The sequence below is a fragment of the Vicugna pacos genome, chromosome 30 (genome assembly GCF_048564905.1).
Source record: "Vicugna pacos chromosome 30, VicPac4, whole genome shotgun sequence".
In the NCBI taxonomy this organism is placed as follows: Eukaryota; Metazoa; Chordata; class Mammalia; order Artiodactyla; family Camelidae; genus Vicugna; species Vicugna pacos.
In genome coordinates this window covers 9298576-9314468 of record NC_133016.1, presented here as the reverse complement: position 1 = coordinate 9314468, position 15893 = coordinate 9298576, and the positions used below count along the sequence as shown (strand labels likewise).

The 15893-nt window shown below is 42.5% G+C and overlaps 1 long non-coding RNA gene across 2 annotated transcripts in view; it reads right to left on the bottom strand.

The window, feature by feature from the left end:
- Positions 1 to 640: 640 nt before the first annotated feature.
- Positions 641 to 15893, bottom strand: part of LOC140690530 (uncharacterized) — a 94557-nt gene continuing 79304 nt past the window's right edge. For both annotated transcript variants that reach the window (XR_012065843.1, XR_012065842.1), the window contains 2 exons: positions 13890 to 14051; positions 641 to 1186 (listed from right to left, as the gene is read on the bottom strand). This is a non-coding gene — a long non-coding RNA (uncharacterized lncRNA). The remainder of the gene's footprint in view (positions 1187 to 13889; positions 14052 to 15893) is intronic.

Below are 15893 nucleotides of genomic sequence, written 5' to 3'. Positions count from 1 at the left end.
TAAAAAATGAGCTGTTTCTTGGCATCTGCTGTTCACTTTAAACACCCCGGGAAGACAGTGAGTGAAGTCTGTGCAGTGAATGCTGGCCCCTTCCCCGCGGCGGCTGGTGCCATCAAGAAGACCAGAGATAACAGGGCTTGGTGAAGGGAGCCCTTGGACCCTGTTGGTGGGAATGGAAACTGGTTCAGCCATTATCGACAGCCGTACAGAGGTTTCTCAAAAAAAATTAAAAACAGAATTACCATATGATCCACCAACCCCACTTCTGGGTACACATCCAAAGGAAACGAAATCAGTGTGGGGAAGACATATCTGCCCTCCCCCACCATGTTCACTGCGACATGATTCCCAGCAGCCAAGGCAGGGAAATAACCTCGGTGTCCACCACCTAGAGCTGTGACACTGTTCTGTCTGATACTGTAATGGGCGACACACATCATGATACGCTTGTCTAAGCACAGAGGGTTAACATCACAAAGAGTGAATCTGATGGGATTTAGTTAATAATAAAGTATTTAAGTAACAACCGACTGAATTAACTATTACTATTATACTATTACAATAGTAATTATGATAATGTAGGCTCGTCAATTGTCACGAGTGTGTCACACTAGCTTTAGATGTCATTAGTCGGGGAAACTGGGGGAGGCGTGGAGAGGGCACATGGGAAGTCTGTACTTCCTGCTCAACTTTTCAGTAAACCTAAAACTACTTCAGAAATCTACTGACTATTAATTAAAAGCTAAAGACTATTAGTTAAGAGAAAAGGAAGTAGGGGAGAAAGGAAGGAAGACACATTTACCTGGATTTCAAAAAACCAAAAAGACTTTACTTTTTCCTCCAGTGTTCTCTGATAGTATTTTGTCTTTGTTTCTATTGTTTTTAGTCCTGAGACTAAGACACGTTCGCCTGTGTTTATCAGCACTCCCTTCCCCGCTTGCTGCAAGAGCACTGAGCCTCCAGGTCAGTGGGTGTTTGGCACACACGCGGTCACCGTGACTCAGACAAAATTGCAGCTTTCCCAACGGCGTTCACACCCACACCTTGCTGCGCAGGGAAGCCCGTCGCCCCCATGGGCAGCAAATAGCATTTAAATCAAGTTCTGAGTCACGGTGCATCAGTGGGGCGTAGAAGGTCAACTTTTACAGAGTTTCTCTGTGCAGGGTGGTTCTTCTGTGTTCAATTGCTGCAAATTTAAAAGACAAAGTGAAAAAAAGAAAAAAACTACCGCTTGGGCAGTGGTACAGTGAGAGATTTGTTTGCATATTTACTGATAAATCTAGTTTTCTCCCTTTACTTCCAGATCTGTCACTTCTTTTTTTGGGTCTCAGAAAATGTCAGGAGCAGAATGGAATGGCAGAAACAAAGATTTTTTTTTTAATGGTGGTATTGAGGATTGAACCCAGGACCTCATGTATGCTAAGCATGCGCTCTACCACTGAGCCGTCCCCTCCCCTCTGGAAGCAAAGACTTAATGGAGACCACTCTTGGGGAAAACTCCCCTTCAAACTCCCTCATTTGCAGGATCAGGCTCCTTCCCCACGTGCCGTCCTCTGACGTGTCCGGGTGAAGGGGAAGACGCTAATCCTGGTGTGACTGGCTCAGTTCCACCTGACTTCTGCGGTCCTTGGCATTAAGCCTCCCATTTCACTCTCAGAAGTGCTCTGGTTTCAACGATAAGTTACGAGGTTTCCCTACCTTAACGCTATTGGATATTACTCCACGGTCTGAGGTCATCCTGTCCGTTGGTGTTGAGTTACCGAAGACGGCAGAGAAAGGGCTGCTCATAGGAGGCCCCGGTTCTCCTGGCAACAATAACCCCATGGTACGTTATCATCCCCCGACCTTTGCTCTGGTGTCTCCGTGGTCCTCGGATTCTCTTCCTGAGAATGCCACCCATCTTCTTCCTCTGGGACCCTCTGGTGAGAAGCTTCTCCTTTTTTACTTCTTTCCACTGGGGGCTCCTGTGCTTTCTTTGTGTCAACAGTGGAAGTAGAGTTCAATGAGACACCCAACCCAGCCCCCACCACACCCCCGAAGGCACATATCCCTCCAGCCAACACCAAACCTGCTGCCCCAGAGTGAATGCCTTTAAAGCGTTCTTGCCATTTCATTATTTGTTGCTACCCTGGTTCATTTCTTGAAGAAATATTTCTTGAGCGCCCATTAGGTTCCAAAGCACCACGTTAAGCCATAGATACGTAGTGAGTAACAAAGAGCCACAGCGTTTGTCCTCATAAGCATGTATTTTAGCAGAGACAACGGACTTTAGAACAGGAACAACAACTGGGTGCTGGGTGCTGCGATAAGACTGTTATGGGCAAGGACAAGTGATGAGGATGGGGTGATGGGTGGGGTCCTCTCAGTGGGGAGCCCCCTAGGCCATTTCAGGGAGGGAGGGCTCTCTTCTCAGGATACTGACTCGATCTGACTGGCCTTCTAGAAAGGTCACATGGGCTTCCAAGAAGCCATCCTTACGATGGGAAAGATGCATCATAAATCCCATGAAATAAATCACAAAGGAGCATTTTCCACGTTAACATCACCTTGGCAGGCCTAGAGCCCTTTAGAGGCGGGGAGAAAAGGCCTGCTTGTGGTTTATTTTGGTTGTATGTAGGCAGCATCTCTGACAAGTTAGGTGTGACAGTGAAGGGCGCCATCAGGATGCTTCACTGCGTGATGGAATTGTCCAGTAACGCGGAGTGAGTCAGACTCGCCGACAACAGCTCTGATACGACTACGCCAAGAACTCCCCAGTGTGGCCCCCAAACGTCTTTGACCATCAGTGCTGAAAAGCCCCTTTGTTAGGAAGTAATAAAGCTGTTGACTGACATTTACTGGACTGGGATTTGGCAGGGTTTCCAGGTTCTATGCACAACCTAGCGATTTATTTTTTTTTTAAATACTGCTTTCTGTTTATTCAATCACTGTATGTCCTTGTACAGCCTGCATTTCCCAGACGACATAGAACTAACGGTCTCTTTCTGGATTCGATCTCACTGATTAACGCGAGTCCTTTAGAATCACACTCCTCACTTCCCTAGGTCCCCAAGTCTTCTCTGGGATTCCCTGCTCTTTCCTCCCTCGTGTTTGGCTCAGCGTGGAATCTGCTCACTCTCTTTGGACATCACCAAAAACTCCACGAAGGGGCCAAGCAGCTCGGCTGCAGAGTCTGTGTTCCACCCTCTGCACTGTAATGCTACTCAGTACATTTGTGGACGCTGGAGGAAGGGTTATATTGGCAGTTTAGAGACTTGGGTTCTACCACAGCGTCTGACACAGATCCTCTTAAAATGCTATAATCCCTAAAGCGTTTGAGTGAACTGACACTAACTTCTAGGCTAGAGATGTATTGCTGCAGTTCCCCATCTCATCACTAGATGGCAGGCATGGTCACAGGAAGGAGCGGAGGGCTTGGCGAATGAATGGTGTTTAACGTGCAAATCTTACCTTGAACCCTATTGGTAAAACAGCAAAACGGGCTCTTTCAATCAGCCACTATAAATATTTATTAAATTTCTACTCATTGCTTCTTTCGATTTGGGTTTAATAACCCCTCTTTTCCTCTTTATTTGCTTGATGTGCACTATGTCTGCAGAAGGAGTATAAACCAGACAGTGCGGGATTTGGCTGCAGCATTCGTGACTGAGTCTAGAACAGTATCTGGCTTATAGCAGGGCCTCAGAAATATCTGACATTTTCTTTTCTTCGTTTTTCATGTTCTAAGCATTTATTTATTTTTTAAAATCTCTTATTCTGAATGAATTTTAGGCTTACAGAAAACTTGCAAACATAGTACAAAGAGTTCCCTTATGTCTCTCACTCCACTTCTCCTAATCTTAACATCTTCCACAACCATAGTGTAGACATGAAGAATGAAAAACTACCTTCGGGACAGCTTATTGAATTAAATAACAAACCTTATTTGAATTTTATTCATTTCCCCACAAGTGTCCTCTGTTTGTTCTGGGATTATACCTACAGGGTTTCACATCGTATTTGGTTACTATTTCTTCTCAGCCTCCTTCAGTCTGTAAAAGTTCCTGGTTTTCCTTTGTGTTTCATGTCCTTGACATTTTGAAGAGTACTGACCCATTATTTTATAGAATGTCCGTTAATCTGGATTCGTCTGATGTAGCCTCCTAATTGGAGGGAGATCATGCATTTTGGGCAAGAGATCCGGAAGCACGGGGTTGTGTCCCGAGCGCACCATGTCAGGGTGTTCATCGCGTTGACACGTCTTAGTGCCAGTGATGTTTACCTTGCTCACCTGGAAAATTAGACGAGTTTTACGTTTCTCCACTGTCAAGCTACTTTTTTTTTTTTATCCCTTTGTAGTTAGTAAGAACCTCTGAGGAGTTTTTTTGAGTCTATGTAAATCCTGTATCTGCACAGACATTTGCCCACAAACTTTAGCATTTGTTTTTGCTCTGTTATTACTCTGTGTTATCCATCTGGCCAAATCGCTATGCTGCTGGCCTTGTTTTTCACTCTTACATGGCCCGCTGTTCTTCTGCTGGAGCGGGCACTAGAGAAAGTAGAACGTGCTATATAATCTACTACCTGCTGACCGGTTTTGGATAAAGTTTTGGTTTTTTTTTAACTGAAGTATTAATTATACTTTGTAATTAATTATACAGTATTCCCCAACTGGACCTCTCTGAACCTGTTTGAATATGTCTAAAGTGAGATGCCAGCCTCTAAAAACGTAGTGGAAGCAAATGCCAGCAATAATTAATGAGAAATGATCTACCTCCTTAAGTCCATTGAATATGTAAAGAGATGCATTTACTAAAATTTACCCAATGTTGTAAACATTAGTAATTATAGGTAATCAGAAAGAAAAACTCATCAATAATTCTCCCTTTAATTCTAACCCTTCTGAAAATTATGCCAGTGTCCTTCCAGAATTTTCCTACATGTATATACACATATATTTAAACTCCACTTTAAAAAGGTTCATGTTTCATATACCATGTTAAACTTGATTTTGGTATTTAATATGTTTTGGACATATTTCTGTGTCAATAAGAATTTTCTGCAAAATAACTCTCAAGAGCAGTACAGTGTTCATTTACAGGATGCAACAGGACATATGAATAATTCCTCATTATTGTATTTTTTTCAGTTGGTTTACTTTAAAAATTTTACCTGTAGCAGATGACATTTGAGATAATGTTTGAGGACTACTTTCTCCCTTGAGTTCTCATGTCCACCTTTTAGGCTTTTGATGTACCTGCCTTCACGAGGAAAGAGTGCACCATGTGGGACAAAGACATTGCTGAAGTTTCTGTTTATTTTCTAGACCCTCAGCGGTTACAATAGGCTTGAAAGTGAAGCTTTTGTTTGCACATACCTGAATCTGAAAGAGATCAGAGTCTTTGAGTTTCCAAAATTTGGCACTAAATACACAGGGTGCAAGTAACGAGATGCAGAATATGTGATTAATTTGGCACAAATATACACACACGCATCTAGGACTGAAAGAGCTGGATTAGAGCATAGACTTAAGATCAGCTTTAGCAGAGACGGCCAAAGAGCATTCCAAAGTAGTTTTTCTTACGGTTTATATTTCCACCAGCAATACATGTGAGTTCCAGTTGCTCCATATTCTCAGTAACACTTGGTAGCATTAGTCTGATTAACAATAGTGGGTGTGCAGACGTCCCTCATTGTGATTCTAATTTGCATTTCACTGGTGACTCATGATGCGAGATTCTTTTCATACACTCCTGGATATTTGGATTTCCCTTTTGTGAAGTTCCTGTTCAAACCTTTGCACATTTTTTTTTCCACTGGGTTGTCTTTCCTTGTGTCACTGATTTGTCCAACTTTAAATATTCTAGATAACAGGTCTTTGTCAGAAATATTTACTGCAAATGCCTTCTCCCCCTCTGTGGCTTGTCTTTTTTCTCTTCAAGGTGTCTCTTTGATGATCAAGGTTCTCTATGTTGATGAAATTGACTACTGTTTCCTTTATAGCTATTGCTTTCTGTGATCTGTTTTGACAGTGTGTTGAGCACAAAAGGAATTGAAAACAGCATGGCTTGCTTCCTGTGGTCGAGAAAAGCTGCGATAGGGGTGGCTTACGTAGAAGTGCCCATGTAACATTCCATCGAATAAGAGAAAAATTCAGTACAATATATGATAAAAGCATATTATCAAGAAATAAATCAGTATGGGCTCATGGTGGAAATGGTGGGACTTGAGGTGCACCTTGAGGAATAATGTAGAGACAGAAAAATACTATAGGAGGAGTTCCCATGCACTGGATTCTCCAGGACTGTCCCCATCTATTACAAGAATAAAAACTACACTTATTAAATGCCAACTACATAGCAAGTACTTTACATATGCTACCAGTAATCCTCTCAACCATAAATTTACAGTAATTATCCCCATTTTTTTTTAAAAAGAGCAAATCAAGCCATGAAGATGCTAAGCTGCTGGCCAAAGTCACGTGGATACAGAGAGGAGCTGGGATTTCCGGCTATGTCACACCTTCTGTATTTTGCCACCAGAAGTACACTTCCCTGAAGACCTATCTTGATGTTCAGTTCATAATATATGACCTCTGTTGTGCTATGTGGATTGTCAGCATGTCTCCAGAGTTGCACGTTGCCATTTGTTATTTGCAACAACCTTATGTTGCAAGCTTGTCATGAGATCTGGGACTTGAGTCACTTCATTTTTCAGGGACACCATTTGAGCCCTAGAAAATGACCACCCTAGGAGTGGATAAAACCGAGGCATTCGACCGACCTCATTCCTGGACGGAGGACAGGACTGTCCATGTTCTCTCCTGGTGCTTGGCCCCTCTTGACCATGGCGCACCCTCGTGTGCATCCCAACTTGTGTTCTATTCTGCTGGCTTTGACTCCCCAACCCTCAACCCATGACCTGCCCCACACCCAGGTATACACGGTTTAGAAGGAACATGAAAGGGCAGGCTCTACAGTATTTCTTCCAGGGTTTGGTGGGGTTACGTGCCCATGATCAAGTAGGAGAGTGAAGGCAGACATCATGGCACTGCTCCGTGTTTTCTGTTGAGCAGGCAGATGCCACGTGCCTTCCTGAGCCGGACAGGGGAGCCCAGTTGGTGTCCCTCCTTGGTGCCCCTTCCATGATTTTCCTCTAGTGCCATCTGGGAGAGGGGAGAGACTTCTCATGCACTGTTGTCACTGATGCGGCTGTTCTCAACCTCTCCCTTGGGGGCTGAGCCAAGGGGAAGTCTGGGAAATGTTCCCTGAACGGCAGAAGTGAGGTGGGAGGAGGGAGAAGCCTTAGGAGGGAGGAGGCAGGAGCTGAAGCCCAGCAGTGAAGGCTGGAGAAGAGCAGCGGGAGGAGGTAAGTGGGACTCCTGTGCGTGCTGGGTTATTCCAGGCATCTAGGTCTGCTCAGGCTCCCTAAGGTGGATGGGGAAGCCCGGGAGCCTGAGGACTCTGCCTGTCATAAGCATTCACCTGCCTTCAAACTTACAGTGTTGCCTCCAGCATCTGGGCTCCTGTAGTCAGACACCTCCTTGCTTGGTAAAGCCATCACCTCCTGCACTTCCCCGAAGGCACGGTGAGCTCCCCTATCCAACCTCTATTCTATACAGGGTTGTGTTGTGTGATCTTTGAGATAGAATGACTGTGGATGGCGGCACGTTTCACACTGGGCAACATATTGGATGCAGGAAAATCAGCTTTATTCTTAAACTTGTATGAAAAATGCCTCCCAACTGCTGAGCAAATCCTGACGCTTGTAAAAGATGACTCAGACACTGAACACATCTAATGTTTGTGTCTCGGCTTTCTAGAAGCTAGCTTTTCCCATTGTTTTTTTTTTCTTTTCTTTCTTTCCTTCCCTTTTCTTTTCTGTCCTTTCCTTTTCTCTTCTTTCTTTTCCTTTCCTTTTTTTTTTTTGTTTAAAGCAAATGATCCAAAACCCATTCTCAATCATCATTTTGAAAGTTTCTGTTCCATGTTAAGAGCTAGTAACACAGAAGATTCATCTTCTTTGCCTAGGAAATTTAGTCAGCTGCAACATGAAAATTTAGCTTCTGGATTTTCTAATTCTTATAAAGTCAAATGATTGTATATAAATTCTATTTCATCCTTGATAATATGTGTATCCTTGCAAAAGCAACCGAATGGCTTGAAATCCTAATTTTTGGCTGCAAAATAGGTATAATAATAATAAAATAAATAGTGATAATATACTGATGCTTTTGAGGGTCGAGAGAGAGGCTAAGTTGCTGTTGCCTTTTTCTAGATCTAGTTGGTGCGATAGTTTTAAATTATAACATTGGACATAGGTCTTTCAAGAATCAACTGGGTGGTTCATCAAAGCCTTTCCTCTCCTACCTGACTTTCAGAGTGCCCTCTAATGCTTTAGGTTGGGGATTGGCAAATTTGCCTCTTAGTCCAAACCTGGCTCACCATCTGATTTTGTAAAGAACGTTTTATTGGAAAACAGCCACGTCCACTTGTTTACTTATTAGCTATGTCTGCTTTCATGCTCCAAGTGGAAAACTGAGTTGTGAAAGATGGCCACCTGGCCCACAAACCCCTTAAAATTTACTGTCTGACTCCTTATAGAAAAGTTTGCTAACCTCTACTCTCAGGATTTCCTGGTGAAACACATGCTCTAAATGTCTGCAGTGCATTGCTTCATCTTTCATGTAATTGTAAGCACTGGGCACTACAGGAAGCAAAATAACAGTAGAGTTTACCTTCAAGTTCATGGTCTAGTTTGCCTTCCGGATAAGCATTAGTTTCTGAGGGAGCCTTCCTTGTTTGCTGGTTTGTCCCTAACCTACCTACTGCCTCACCTACAAGTGGCTTTACCAGAAGGGTGCGTTGCCCTCATATTCTAATAATCATTTCTTCATACCTGGTGTCACTGTCACATCGCCACATTCTCATAGCACCTGCGTCACCCTTCACACACACACACACACACACACACACACACACTTTGTACAACTGCCTTTGCTAACTTTGGTCTAAACAGCAGACAACAAAAGCACGATTGGTGTGACCTTAAAATGTTCAGATATAAAGTCAACTCTTGGTAATTCCAGGAGGATTATACAGTTTGTGTGTCATTCGGATCACTTGCCTTTTAACCACTGACCGTTTTACCACTTGAAAGTGTTTTATCCCTACTATAGATAGGGAATAGAAAGAATGTAGAATGAAAAATATGTCAGCTTGCTCTCGTCAATTACCACGGCACGTAGAATCCAAGAGAACAGGAAATCCATGTGCAAGCTTGTATTTTCCACTTTAACAACCACCATCAGAAAATGTATTGCAACTGCTAAGTCAAAATTAACTTTCAGGGAATATTTGTGACTTTATTTTCCTCCACTATTCTATTACTCACAAACCACCATGGAAACGAGCAATAACTGCTCTACTGGATTTTGTCTAAGTTAGCAGGAAGGAGGTGAAACTCTACAAAACTGACAAGTAACTGTAAGGCGATGGTATCTTCTAATTCCAATAGAGGACTCAGCCATTTGGGTAACCACTGGCTATACTTTGGAAAATACTGAGCCAGAAGATCCAGGCTTGCAGTGCCTTCCATGCAGCAGATGCAGGTGGCTGTGACGTAACAGTCCATGATGCGATGGCAGACTGGGCTGCATGCCCCTGTGTGGCATGTTCCGGTGGCAAAGGTGTCCACCACCATTTGGTCCTGATCTACCTATCCCTCCACCTTCCCACTTTTCAAAGGGAACCCCCACTCCAAGGAACGGCGGGGAGGATCTGGGTGTTACAGAAATGGCTTTCCACTGCCAGATCAGAAGGGTGGAGAAGAGGCTGGCGGGGTGACAAGAATGAACTAACACCCCCAAGCTTCAGCTCCTATCTAAAGCTGCCTCATTCAGGTAGGCATCCAGAGAAGCCAGCTGAGATTACTAACCCAACAGACATGTCTCTGGAAAATTCCAAGCAGAGGAAACAGCACAAGAGAAGCCAGCCAAAATAGCGTAGGGTCCAGATGAGCATCTGAGTTCCAGGAATGATGAAAATAGTGTATTAAAGCACATTTATACTGGAAAAAAATTAGGCTATTAAAGTTCAATGACAAACTGCAGTAAAATTGTGTGCTAACTCACAGAGTCACCGCTGCCTTGCCTTAGTCTATTGTTACCCTGGTCTGTCACAAACAGAGAGTATGTCCTGAGACAGGCTGATAAACACCGTAAATCCTGATTTTTTTTTTTTTTTGGTTATGGTTACATTAAAACCATCGACATGGTAAAGGACAGAGATGAGCAAATTACCTCTTCAAATCTGATCCACATGCAAACTGAGTGAATCCCATAATGACCACCTTAGTCAGATGCTATTTTGCAATCTGTTTGAAGGCTAAATGCTTGTAAGCTTCTGTAGGGACAGTGCTGACTCTGAGTCACAGGGAAACCATTCCAGAATCCAGGTCTGCACATCAGTAAGCAGGCGCTTGGGCAGGGTGTAGACAGCACCAGGGACAGACTTTAAAACAGTTCTAAGCTTTTAAGGGAAAAAAAACCTGTTTAGAAATGCTCGCTGGGTTTCATTAGACAGTGATGCGCCAGGTTTCCACCTCACTTCTTCGTCACAGGAATTCCTAAGTGTGTGGGAAAACATTTAGGGCTGAACAGTCCGCAGTGAGGTGGAAACATTTGCTTTGTGAGTGAGAGAGGAGATCCGGTTCTCACCACTGCTTCCACGTACCAGGACGCTGGTGTGAATTCACTACTGATTTGCATATTCAGGTACGCTGCTCCTGTCTCTGCTGTTGTCCTGAGAGGTGAGCTCACCACTGAAGCTCGAGAAAGATGGAGAACATGGCCAATGGTCACGTGCAGAGGCCTGAAATGCCTCCAAGTCACATCTTTGGAGGACTGCCCTTCCGGGGAAGCAGCCTGTATTCCCTTCAGTGACCTTGTTAGGTCTGGGGGCTGCTGCAGGGAACACTGGGCCCCCTGATCTCTGCTGAGCATCGTCTCTGTCTGTTCTCCTGGTCTTGTTTAGCATCTTATTCTTTACCTCAGTGCCCCTCTGTTTATCCTCGGCTCAGGGTCCCAGCCCATCTTCCACCAAAGCCTGCTCTCAGGAATAGATCAGCTGTCAGTTATACACAGTGAGCCATGATCCTATCTCTGAGGCATTTTCTTTCTTTATATTTTTGATTGACTTTTTAAAATTACGAAATATAACTTGGAGACATAAAAGTGCATTCGATATCCTCATAAAAATTAACAAACAGATGAAACATCAGAACTTCTGAAGCCTCCCTCCCTTATCCTTTTACCAAAAAAAAAGCAAAAATCCTTCCCTTCCCACTAGAGGTAAGTGGAGGCCGTCATTTGTTTGAGAGAGCCTGCCCACCTATGTAAGTAAGCATCCTTACAAATACCATTTTGCTTGGCTTGACCTTTTCATTAAGGAATCCTACTGTGTGCATTCTTTTCCTCCTGACTTACTTGATTTCTCAGTCTTACTTCTAACTGGCATGGGACCCCGGGTCTCCTGTTGTGGTGATTTGGGGCATCCGTGAGCAGATGAGAGCATACTGTCAAGAATACGTTCTATGTGTCTTACGACAGTTGTGCCTGAATGACCGGGACCTGGTTGGGGTGTACGAGATGAGCAAGGGAAAAGCCCTGGGAACGATGGAGCGGATGCCTTCTTGGGGTGGGGGCGCCCTGCCAGGACTGAGGGAGTTCCTGGGCTGTGGGCCTTGCAGGGCTAAAACCAGGAGAAGTCCCAGGCAAACGGGTCCCTCCCTCCACAAATGCACCTCCAGCCTGCCAGTTGCCTCTTCTCCCTGCTGCGTTGATTCTGAAATTCCGCTCACAACTGCTCGTGACTCCTGACAGCCCTGCCCCCTCCTCCTATGAAGAAAATCCTTCCAAAGAAGCTGCTGTGTCATTTGCCTCAGAGGAATGGAACTAACCCTCTAGGGAGACAGTAGCAACAAACCCCCAGGTTTCAGGGGGTAAAATGCTCTACAAAAACTTCTGATGTTGTATGATAATAACATACAATAAAATATACCAAAGGCGAAGTGGGGGTGGAGGGCAGGTAGGGGGAGGAATGAAATTAGCAAGGGCTTACCCCGCCCCAAGCACCGTGCTGGTGATTATACACATACATATACACACATACTTACACATACGTATATATGTACATAAACATAATGTGTATCAGACATGATGAATATGTAACGTTACATGCCTACATTTGTAAATAAAAATATGAATGCAGATATAATTGATGTGAACTCTTATTTTAATGGATGAGAAAATGGGGCTCAGAGAAATTAAGTTATTTGCTCAAGGTCACACAGCTGGTAGGGTTGCCGAAGTGGGAATTAATCTAGATCTAGGCTTTTATCTTTCATTTTTTTCAAGTTTATATACGATCTTGGTGGTGAGGAGTCGAAATGAGACAACCTAGTTTACATGAAACGGCAGTCTCCCCCCCCACCCCCGGCCCCACTCTGCTTCTCACTCAGCAGGAACAACAACTCTCCACTGCTTCTTTTTTTTAACCACTTTTTTGAAGCATGGTTGATTGTGGTGATGGTTTCACGAGTGTATTCTTATTTCCAGTCTCAACGGCGTTTAGTGCTGCTCCTTGTATCTTTCCAGACATCCAAACAGCAAGCCAGCGCTGCTCCTTTTTTGTTTTTTGCTTTTAGAGACCATCTACAGACTTCCTTTTATGGAAGGATGATGTGCCTCTCAGATACCTGGTTCCTCACCCTACGCCCCCCCGACCCCCGACAATTTCCTCCTCCTAACATCCCTAAGGTCATGCATCATAAATCTTGTCTAGCTCAATGCTTAATATTTAAATCATTACAACTAAGGGAATGTTATCCAGAGCTGAGCTATAAAGTGTAGTAGGATATATATTTCCCCGTGTAATCTTTGTTTTCTCTGGAGTTAAGAATTATACTTTTTTTCTTATTTTTTGTTTGTTTAGTTCCTAATGTTCCCATCGCTAATGTATTCCTATGTTGGAGGTAGACCTCTCCGCACCCTGTTTCATATGTTCAAACACATCTGTCCCTCTGGTAGGATATTCACCTTAGAAAACTTTAAATGGTCAGGATTTTCCAATTTAGCATTAAAACGTACAATTAAGATGAAGGCAGGGTGGGTAAACGCTCATAGGAATAATGTGTAGGGCAATGTCAGAAACACCATGTGAAGTTAAACCCTCTCCTTCCTGAAAGAGTCCCCTCCCCTGCTGCCTCTGAACACAGAAATCCCCAAATTCAGCGCCTCCTGCCCCAACTCTGCTCCCCAGCGCTCCGCCCTGTCTTCACCTCCCAGGACTGCACTGGTGTTCCTGCGTGACAGCTAAGCCTCTACACCCTAGAATACGAACCTTCAAGGTGAGGACGCAAACAAAGATCAGAGATCGAATTTGAAAAGCCTGCCCTTCCATATATAAAAATTCTACTGGTACCACTCTGAGCGAATATCTACACATACTGTATGAAAAAACTGTGAGACGTTAATATCGAATTAAATTTCATGCTACATCTTGATTCATTAAAAATATACCTGTTTTAACTACTTTGAATTGGATCTGTAGCTCACACGGTGCACATTGCTTTTAATTTGCTCTGTAAAAGGGCCTGGACCTAACTCCACTTTAATGACATTATTTAAACTACCCTGGTCATCACAAAAGGAAGCAGGGAGTGTCTGAGTCAGAGGCTTTATATTTCAGAGTAATGCAAAGAACTCTTTCAGACTCACCCAACCAGCAGCTAACTCCCTCTCAGAAGAGAGTAAGGTAAATATCTCTGAAGCCCGCAACTTGGAGTCTGGCCAGACACTTTGAATGAGAGTGAGGGAGAGAAAGAGGAGAGCGGTGGATGCTTCTCTGTACCTGAGAGTCTGAATGCACCCAACAGTGTCAACACTGCTGTCTGGTCCTGCTCGGCTTCTCTGTCTAGTGCTTGTCTGCAGCTGGCTTTCCGTGGTGTCCTGGGGAGAGGGGTGCGCACTGCGCGCTGGGGATCAGAGGCCAGGCGAACACTTTGTGTTCCATCTTGGAAAAGATAAACAGCATTTGGGGATTATGTTCAAATCTAAATTCTCAGGTGTTCTTATTTAAGGCCTTATGGGTTGGAAGATACAGATTGTTGAGAATTGAACTCTGTTTTAATTGCATAGCGAAGTGCTTATCTGATTAAGGATTTATCAAAATTTGAAATCATGTTTTTAAAAGAAATGGAAAGATTTGAAAATACTTCTGTAGAGGAGTAACTATTTTTAGCATGACATTTGACTTACATGATATGAATAAAAATTAAGCATGTTCAACAGTAGTTATTAATTTTCCCTCTATGTATGTTTTAGGTCAGTAAAAACAGGTATTTTTTCCTCAATAATGTACCATGAAGTATGATTTTTTTCCTTGTACTGACAAAATTATCTTAAGAGGAAATATTTTGATTAAACATTTAAGGCACATAATTTATCTGTTAGGTATTAATAAGCTTAGATCCATGAAATATTGTCATTATAATTTCATGTTTCATTAAATGTATTTTGCCCCTGGCTTTTCTTATACTTTAAAAATTATTTTCCTGTTTTTTTATTAGACTTTTAAAAAAGCTTTAGTGAGAACATATCTACTCTTTTGTTTTGACGCAAATAGTATGTTAACAAAAGAAAGGAAGGGGTAAAAAAAATTTCTTGAATTGAAATACACCGTAAGTAGGTAAATAGGCTTCAGACTTCCATGAACTTTTAAATCCTCAAGTCTGATGCTTGGAATTTAAAGGCCTTCATGAGTATTTAATTCATGTTAACTTGAGAATTATAAGTTAATTCCGTATCCGTATATTAAAGTATTTCTTATAAGGAATGTAAGAATGGAGTATATTTTTAGTAAAATAAAAAATTAATTTAAAACCAAGTTCCTTTGCAATTTGAAAAGAATTTTCCTTCATTGCTGTGTCCGGACACTGGCATACTGGGTAATATTAATGCTGACACCTGCTTCTGTAGCTTAATGTAATTGATTTTCCTCTTCAATTTACTTTAGTTATTTAACTGGGCCCCAAATCATCGGATATTTGTTGATGGATTGATTTTATTTTTTGGTGTTTTTTTAAGATGTTGGGGAAAGAAATCATAGGAGAAAGAAAATCACCGTTTTGGTACCATATTAATGTTTATTCTCTGTCATCTGATGGAAACTTAGGGGGTAAAACAAGTAATTCAATCTTAAATATGATTGTCTATTTGCCAATGGGATTCAGATTTTACATCAGATGAGAAGGAAAGACGTCATTTCTGGAAACTACAAGGCACTTGCATAGAGAAAGATAATAAAAACAGTTATGTGAAGTGGAACATAGTTCTTGGAGTTTATCTTCAAAGCGCATGAACGTGTCTGTACGAAAATGTTTAAGGATATATTATCCTAGTGCCATTTATCATTTTAAAAGTCATTGCTTGAGAATTTTTAATGGTCTAGAAAGTTCTTGGCTGGTGTTTCTTTGTAATGATTATTTATCTAGTATGCTTTCCCTGCCATAAAATGTACCCAAATCCTAAAACTGAGTACTTGATTGCTTGTGGACAAACTCTTGTGCAGCTTCTCTTTATTTCAATGCAAGGATAGTTCTGTGAAAAGTCAGCAGGATGATTAAAAAATTAGAAAATGAAAATTTGTGATTATTGCTTAGAAAGTGAGTTAAAGAATGATTTTTGAAAACATGAAAGGTTCTCTTTTTGTCCAGGGGGTAAAATCATAAAATTTGAATTTGTAAAGCAACAGGAGTTAATTTGGGCTCAACTGAAGAAAAATGTACCTCAAAGTGAGTGTTTGTATTTTGGGTTACGATATTACCAAGTGGCTTGCAGATCCCCAGGGGACCAC